At 41.2% G+C, this 8,374-nt stretch overlaps 1 long non-coding RNA gene across 1 annotated transcript; it reads right to left on the bottom strand.

Moving 5' to 3' along the window:
* Positions 1-1,544: 1,544 nt before the first annotated feature.
* On the bottom strand, positions 1,545-7,763 carry LOC106012396. The gene is made up of 4 exons (XR_001185019.1): positions 7,678-7,763; positions 6,223-6,339; positions 3,019-3,144; positions 1,545-1,729 (listed from the first exon to the last, which is right to left on the bottom strand). It is a non-coding gene; the product is annotated as an uncharacterized LOC106012396 (long non-coding RNA).
* Positions 7,764-8,374: the final 611 nt, after the last annotated feature.

Here is an 8,374-nt window from a genome sequence, read left to right as displayed (position 1 = left end):
CACCACCAATCAACACACGTTAGATTTTTTAAAAGGCCTGTCAGGGTTAATCTGAGCTGGTGAAATGGTATGGGTTTAACGTACATCAACACTATTATGTTATTTAAGAGGAGGGGCCTCAGAGTTTAACGTCCGTCTCCGAAAGGATCCAGCCAAGTGGGAAATTCGTGTTAAGTGCCTTTCCCAAGGACACAATGTCGGAGGCCCAAACCCCCCGAGCACGCAACCTCACGATTACGAGTCCGGTAGCCTAACCACTAGACCACCGACGCCACTAATCTGGGCTGAGAAGGCTACAGCACCCCACCCGAAGACCCAGATAGATAGATTAATACTGGGTGCCCATTGCGGATGGGATCGGGTCGGGTCGGATCGGGTCGGGTTGGGGGCGATCGCCCCACTCGTCGCCTGAAAACAAAACCGTTTGTTCTTGAGGCGTGAATCGGGTGCAATCGGCTTGTGCCACGATAGCAGCTTTGCGACATCAATCTAGCTAGCAAACCGAGCTGACCAAATCCGACCCCCCAATGGGCACTCCGTATAAGGGCATTGGGCAAAGGCAAGAGATACACAGTTGCAGGGGACACGATACAGGTATATGATAGTAGGATAGGGGTAGCGGAAGACAGTTGAGTTGACTCCTACCCCCGCCCCTCCTGAAAAATAATGTAAAAAAAACCCCCCAAACCAAATAAGATGTGATAAAAATATAAACACCCCCCCCCCCAAAAAAAACAACAACAAACAACGCTGAAGAAAAACAAACAAAACAAAAACAACAACAACAAACAAACGTGCTTATACTTCTATGGGATAGAGCACTATAGAAATGTAATCTATTATTATAACTATATAATAATTTCTCGTTGCAGGTTCAGAGTGTTTCAGGCACAGCTCTGAAGTTGCTGGTACACTTACCTCCTACTTATTGATGCCAGAACCATCTTTACAGTCACCGTGACAAAATGGTGGGCACAGTCTCTGCTTAGGTGACATTGTTAGTGTTAGCCTATACTATCAGGCCAAGACAAGAGTCGAGTTGAGCAAAATAGGAAGATCTTGTTGTTGTTGTTGTTGTTGTTGTTGTTGTTGTTGTTGTTGTTGTTGTTGTTGTTGTTGTTGTTGTTATCGATCCAGCAACAGCTTGGCTCTCGCCCTTCTGTCCAATGCGATGTAGTGTTAAGTGCAGGTTGCTGTAATGTTCTATAGAGTGTGTTGTCAATGTTAGGTCTCGGAGGGAGAAGGGTAGCTCTGATGTCATTTAGGGCTGTACAGTGGAACGGGTGATGACTATGAATCATATGTTTTGTTTTTCTTGTTCAGGTTATAGTGTTTTCACAAACAGATAAGGGGTACTGTCTGAATCATATATTTTTTTGTTCTGGCTATAGTGTATACATAAACAAAAAAAGGGGTACTATATGAATCATATTATTATTTTTTAAAATTCTGGTTTTCCAGCTAGGGAACAGTGTTAACAGCAATGCGATGATAAGACAGAAATCAGGAGTAATGATAATCATTGGAATTAAAAACAAATCTAGTTAGCCCTATAACTTGTTTTTATTCAAATACATATCATTTTCTAAATGACACGTTAAAATCGAGAAAAAGAGAACACAAAGACATTTAACAACGAGATTGATGAGATGTCGACAGATGTTGTTCTGATTTTCGGTTTTTTTTTCTTCTTCTCGTCCTGCCTGGTCGTGCTTCTTGTGTGTCTTGTCTGTGGGGAAAAAAAACAAACAGTAAGAATCTTAGAGAAGGCAACTTTTGCAATACATATATGTATCTGAAATGAGTAAACTTTTACAGTACATGCAATTGAAAGAAACGAACTTTTGGAGAGTGGTTGTACGTAAAATTCAACTGATGTACAATGTCTTTTGACTGCCTAGTTTATCGGCTTTTTAGGTCGCATTTGGCACAGTTAAGACAATTAGGAAACGGGCTGCTAGGATCATCCTGGACTGAGAGAGATTTAGCACCCAAACAGACAGATAAAGATAACATTAATAATAATAGTAATAATAATAATAATAATAATAATAATTATGATGATGATAATGATGATGATGATGATAATGATGATGATGATGATAATAATGATAATAATGATAATAATGATAATAATGATAATAATGATAATAATATTATATTGATAATAATAATAATATTAATAATAATAATAATAATAATAATAATAATAATAACAATAATACAAGTACATGTAATACTAATAAGAAATAGCATTAGTATAGAGCATATCTTTGCTCAACAGCAAGCTCTATGCGCTTTAAGCTCTTTTACTACCCCCCCCCGGAAAAACCCCAACAACAAACAAACAAACAAACAAACAAACAAACAAACAAACAAACAAACAAACAAACCAAAAACAAAAACAAAAACAAAACCCAAAAACAAGAACCGGCGGCCATGACAGTGGTTGATCTTGGATCTCATCAAGTCGGTACATCAGAATTACAAAGTTCTGTCTGGCATTTTTGGCCGCTTTGAGTCACTGTGACCATGAGGTCACAAACCAATAAATGTTCTATCTGCTCTATCAAAGTTGTAAGATTATTGTCAGTCGTTATCAAGATATTCAACGAATTGCATTCGAGAAAGCTTAACATATTGTGAAATTCCCAAATTTTGACGTCAAATTTCGCAAAACTAGGGTACTGTTGGAATAGAACTTTTAATTCTGCGGACGTGAAGTGTTAGATTGGAACTCACAGGATAAAAGATCAAGGGGAAGACCTCGTGGAACCTGGAGAAGAGTCACGGAACTGGATGTACAGAAAAGTGGGAAGACGTGGAGTGAGATCAAGCGACTAGCCCAGGATAGGGAAAGGTGGAAAGTATTTGTTTGAGGCCTATACCTTGGTACAGGGTGAGAAAGGCAATGATGATGATGATGATGGTGATGATGATGATGATGATGATGATGATGATGATGATGATGATGGGATTATTGAAGACACATGTAATGATTCAGGTCACATGACCTACCTATTTGCCCTGTGGCGGGAAGCAGACGGGGCCCAGGCCGAAGTCAATACAAGCGAAGTTGTCACAGCAGCTACCCAGGAAGCCTGGCGCGATTTGTGGGTTACAGGGCTGTAGGCGAGCCACACACTGGCGACACAGGATGATATGTGTTTGTTTGTTTGTTTGTTTCTTTGACTGTTTACTTGTTTGTTTTATTTGTTTATATAAGGAGGATGATTACCAATATCCTGGCAACTGAAGATAGTTTGTTTGTTTGTTTATTTGTTTGTTTGTTTGTTTGTTTGTTTGTTTATGTGAGGGGGATGATTACCAATACCCTGGCAACAGGAGATAATATGTTTATTTGTTTGTTTGTTTGATTGTTTATTTATTTGTTTGTTTGTTTGTTTGTTTGTTTAAGGGAGGGGTAATGATTGCCAACACACAGACAACAGAACATGTGTTTGTTTGTTTGTTCGTGTGTTTGTATGTTTGTTTATTTGTTTGTTTGTTTGTGTGTTTGTATGTTTGTTTATTTGTTTGTTTGTTTGTGTGTTTGTATGTTTGTTTATTTGTTTGTTTGTTTGTGTGTTTGTATGTTTGTTTATTTGTTTGTTTGTTTGTTTAAGGGAGGGGTAATGATTGCCAATACACTGGCAACATAATAATGTTTGTTTGTTTGTTTATTTATTTGTTTGTTTGTTTCTTTATGGGAGAGGGGTGATTACCAACACACTGGCAACACAAGATAATATATGTTTGTTAACTTGTTTGTTTGTTTGTCTGTTTGTTTGCTTGGTTGTTTGAATGATTGTTTGTTTGTTTGTTTGTTTGTGTGAGAGGCATGATTACTAACTGAAGATAACATGTTTATTTGCTTGTTTGTTTGTTTGTTTGACGATGATAAAAAGGTGAAAATGATGACGACATTATTGACCATGAAAGAGATAACAATGACGATAACAGTCAATTGTACTCATCCTCTCCCATCTTACTTTTTTCATTTCTTCTCATCTCACCCCTCCTCATCTCATCTTTTCTAATTTTTCTCAAGTCTACTCACCTCATTTTCTCTTTTCTAGTGATTTTCACTTTCCCCCACTTTCTCTCATCTCACTTTCCCCATCTGATCTCATTTCACCTCAACTTGCGGCATCTCTTCAATTGCTTCTCACCTTCTGTTCACCGTTCTTTTTCTCATGACTTTCTTAATCTTCATCTCATTTCACCTCACCTCATCTTTTTCTTCTAATATATATCTCACCTCTTTCTCTCCATCTTCATCTCATTTCACCTCACCTCATCTTGTCTGTTTTGAGTCTCTCATCTCACCTTCATCACCTCACCTCACTTCATCTCATCTCATTTCGTCTAATGTTTCTCACCTATACTCACTTCCTCTCATTTCATATCACCTCATCTTCTCTCACCTCACATCACCACATCTCACCTGACCTGTCATAATCTCACAACTCGCCACCTCAGAATTATAAAGTTCTATCTGACATTTTTGACCGTTTTGAGTTACTAAGGCCACGAGGTCAGAAACGAAAATGTTCTATCTACTCTGTCAGAACCGTTAGATTATTCGGAGCCATTGTCAAGATATCCAAATAATTGCATTCGAAAAAGCTTGACATGTTGTGAAACTCAGCATTTTTAACGTCAAATTTCTCAAAACTAGGTACTGAGCAGGTAGATCTTTGTAATTCTAGGATAGCGATTACATTCCATTAAACGTCTCTCACTACATGTACGTGGTTGATTGGCGGGTGCTCTGGTGTGGTTTCCTTCTTCTTTCCTATCACATATCTATCGTCCTTATCTCTCCTCCTTCTTTTTTTGTGTATGTTAGTCTCTTGTAACACCTCTAGATCTAATCTTCGGCACTTATATGACCTTATTATGTCCGCGCCTGTTTTATTCCAAAACATTCTGAAATTATGCAAACTGAGTCCCCCCAAAAAGTGAAATTAAGCGATTCTGTTAATTTTAACTAAGAATGATAAAGGAAAATAATCAGAAATTATGCAAAAGATGAATCAAATTTTGCTCAATTATGCAGGGTGCATAACGCCCCAGGGACAACTTATTGTGTTGCAAGTGCCGTAAAACTCTGACAAAAACTAAGCTCACTACATGATGTACTCCCACTCCCACACACGGCGCTCACTACATGATGTACTCCCACTCCCACACACGGCGCTCACTACACGATGTACTCACATTCCCACACACGGCGCTCACTAGGTGATGTACTTACAATCCCACACACGGCGCTCACTAGGTGATGTACTCACATTCCCACACACGGCGCTCACTACACGATGTACTCACATTCCCACAAACGGCGCTCACTACACGATGTACTCACATTCCCACACACGGCGCTCACTAGGTGATGTACTTACAATCCCACACACGGCGCTCACTAGGTGATGTACTCACATTCCCACACACGGCGCTCACTACACGATGTACTCACATTCCCACTCATGGCGCTCACTACATGATGCACTCACATTCCCACACACGGCGCTCACTACATGATGTACTCACATTCCCACACACGGCGCTCACTACATGATGTACTCACATTCCCGCACACGGCGCTCACTACATGATGTACTCACATTCCCACACACGGCGCTCACTACATGATGTACTCACATTCCCACACACGGCGCTCACTGCATGATGTACTCACATTCCCACACACGGCGCTCACTACGTGATGTACTCACATTCCCACACACGGTGCTCACTACATGATGCACTCACATTCCCACACACGGCGCTCACTACACGATGTACTCACATTCCCACAAACGGCGCTCACTACACGATGTACTCACATTCCCACACACGGCGCTCACTAGGTGATGTACTTACAATCCCACACACGGCGCTCACTAGGTGATGTACTCACATTCCCACACACGGCGCTCACTACACGATGTACTCACATTCCCACTCATGGCGCTCACTACATGATGCACTCACATTCCCACACACGGCGCTCACTACATGATGTACTCACATTCCCACACACGGCGCTCACTACATGATGTACTCACATTCCCGCACACGGCGCTCACTACATGATGTACTCACATTCCCACACACGGCGCTCACTACATGATGTACTCACATTCCCACACACGGCGATCACTACGTGATGTACTCACATTCCCACACACGGCGCTCACTACATGATGTACTCACACTCCCACACACGGCGATCGGAGCGGCGGGGTTCCCCACAGCCACACACTGCTGGCCGAAGAACCTGCAGCACTGGTTGGCCCCGGGGATACACGGAGACCCTCCGGGTAGACAGCCCTGAATGAGAACAAAAGAGAAAACAAAACAAAATAAAAAACCAAACAACCCCCCCCCCCCACAAAAAACACAATAAAAAAAACCAAAAAACAAAACCAAATAAAAAACAACAAAAAGTTTAAACTTTTAGCGAAATGTTTTAACGGCTGTTTAATCAGCTTGTTTGATTGTTCGTTCGTTTGTTTGTTTGATTGTTTATTTGTTTGTTTGTTTGTTTGAGTAACGAAAAGCACATCGACACAATAATGGTCATTTAGTGCTGGGGAAAAAAGAAGGCCAGACCGACAGAAACAACAAAGGGAAAGTAAGGAGGCAAGACCTACCAGTGGCACCCTCCAACCACTCACACAGACAGACAGAACTACAGAGGGAAAGGAAAGAAGTAAGTGGCACCCTCCAAACCACCAGCGTTTTTTTCAGCAACAGACAAAAGGCAATTCTGCGGCAGTTTTCGAACCATCAAACACAAGTCAGAGCCACGATCTTACATAGTTTATAGCTGCCCCCCCCTTTTTTTTGGGGTATTTCAAGGGAAGAACATTGAAGCGAAATATGTATCTGCATGATAAACGAAGTTGAATGTCTTTTTCTAACCGCCCCAAATAAATGGTTTGCCTGCTAGAGGTTTTGGATAGCTACCCGTAAAGTGAGAATTCCTGATAAGTTAAGGCGGGCCCATAAGAAACAACAATAAAAATCTCATACAATTCTCACAAACGCAAACAACACACAAGCAACATACAAACTCTCACCAACACAAATAAACACACAAACTCTCACAATCACAAACAAACACGCAAAATCTCACAATCACAAACAAACACACAACATCTCACAAACACAAACAACCGCACAAACTCTCACAAACACAAACAAACACACAAACTCTCACTCACACAGGCAACACACAAACGCTCACAAACACAAACAAACACACAGAATCTCACAAACACAAACAACCGCACAAACTCTCACAAACACAAACAAACACACAAACTCTCACTCACACAGGCAACACACAAACGCTCACAAACACAAACAAACACACAGAATCTCACAAACACAAACAACCGCACAAACTCTCACAAACACAAACAAACACACAAACTCTCACTCACACAAGCAAACACACGAGCTCCCCCATACACAAACAACCACACAAACTCTCACAATCACAAACAAATTTACCGGGATACATTGGGACACATTATAGCAGAGCTCAGCAGGGCTCACTGATATGATGCACGCGCAGACAGACAGACAGACAGACAGACAGACAGACAGACAGACAGACAGACAGACAGACAGACAGACAGACAGACAGACAGACAGACTCACCGGGATACATTTTCCCTGGACACACTGCAGCGGAGGGCAGCAGGGCTCAGTCAGGGAACAGGAGTCTCCCACGTCATCCTCACACTGGACAGACAAACATTGGGACAAGTTATTAAAAAAGTTATCTTAAATTAAGAATTTATATACACCAAATTTTTAGTATTTTAGCACCTTAGTAGAGGTGTTGACCAGAATCGTGCTGTGCAGTGAACTGTTGCGAATAGAACCAACTTTTTTTCGCGCGCTCATAATATGACTTTATGCAGTTGCGAGCGCCGAAAAACTCTGATTAAAAACACAACCCTCCCCCCCCCCCAAACAAACAAAATACAACCAACAATGGGACGGTCATCATCATCATCATCATCATCATCATCATCATCATCATCATCATCATCATCATCATCATCATCATCATCATCATCATCATTGCCTTTCTCAGCTTGGGTCAGGGTATATTATCTGTACGTGGGGTTTTATGCACCCCGCAACACCACCTTCACCACCACCACCACCAAAAACAACAACCGCAGCAGGAGCAACGGCAGCAGCAGCAGCAGCACCAACAACAACAGCAAGAAGAAGAAGAAGAAGAAGAAGAAGAAGAAGAAGAAGAAGAAGAAGAAGAAGAAGAAGAAGAAGAAGAAGAAGAAGAAGAAGAAGAAGAAGAAGAAGAAGATAAAAAAATGAGGATGAG

Source organism: Aplysia californica, unplaced genomic scaffold (assembly GCF_000002075.1).
Source record: "Aplysia californica isolate F4 #8 unplaced genomic scaffold, AplCal3.0 scaffold00361, whole genome shotgun sequence".
NCBI classification, from domain to species: domain Eukaryota; kingdom Metazoa; phylum Mollusca; class Gastropoda; order Aplysiida; family Aplysiidae; genus Aplysia; species Aplysia californica.
Note: the sequence above shows the minus strand (reverse complement) of the source record. Positions and strands in the feature narration are given on the sequence as shown.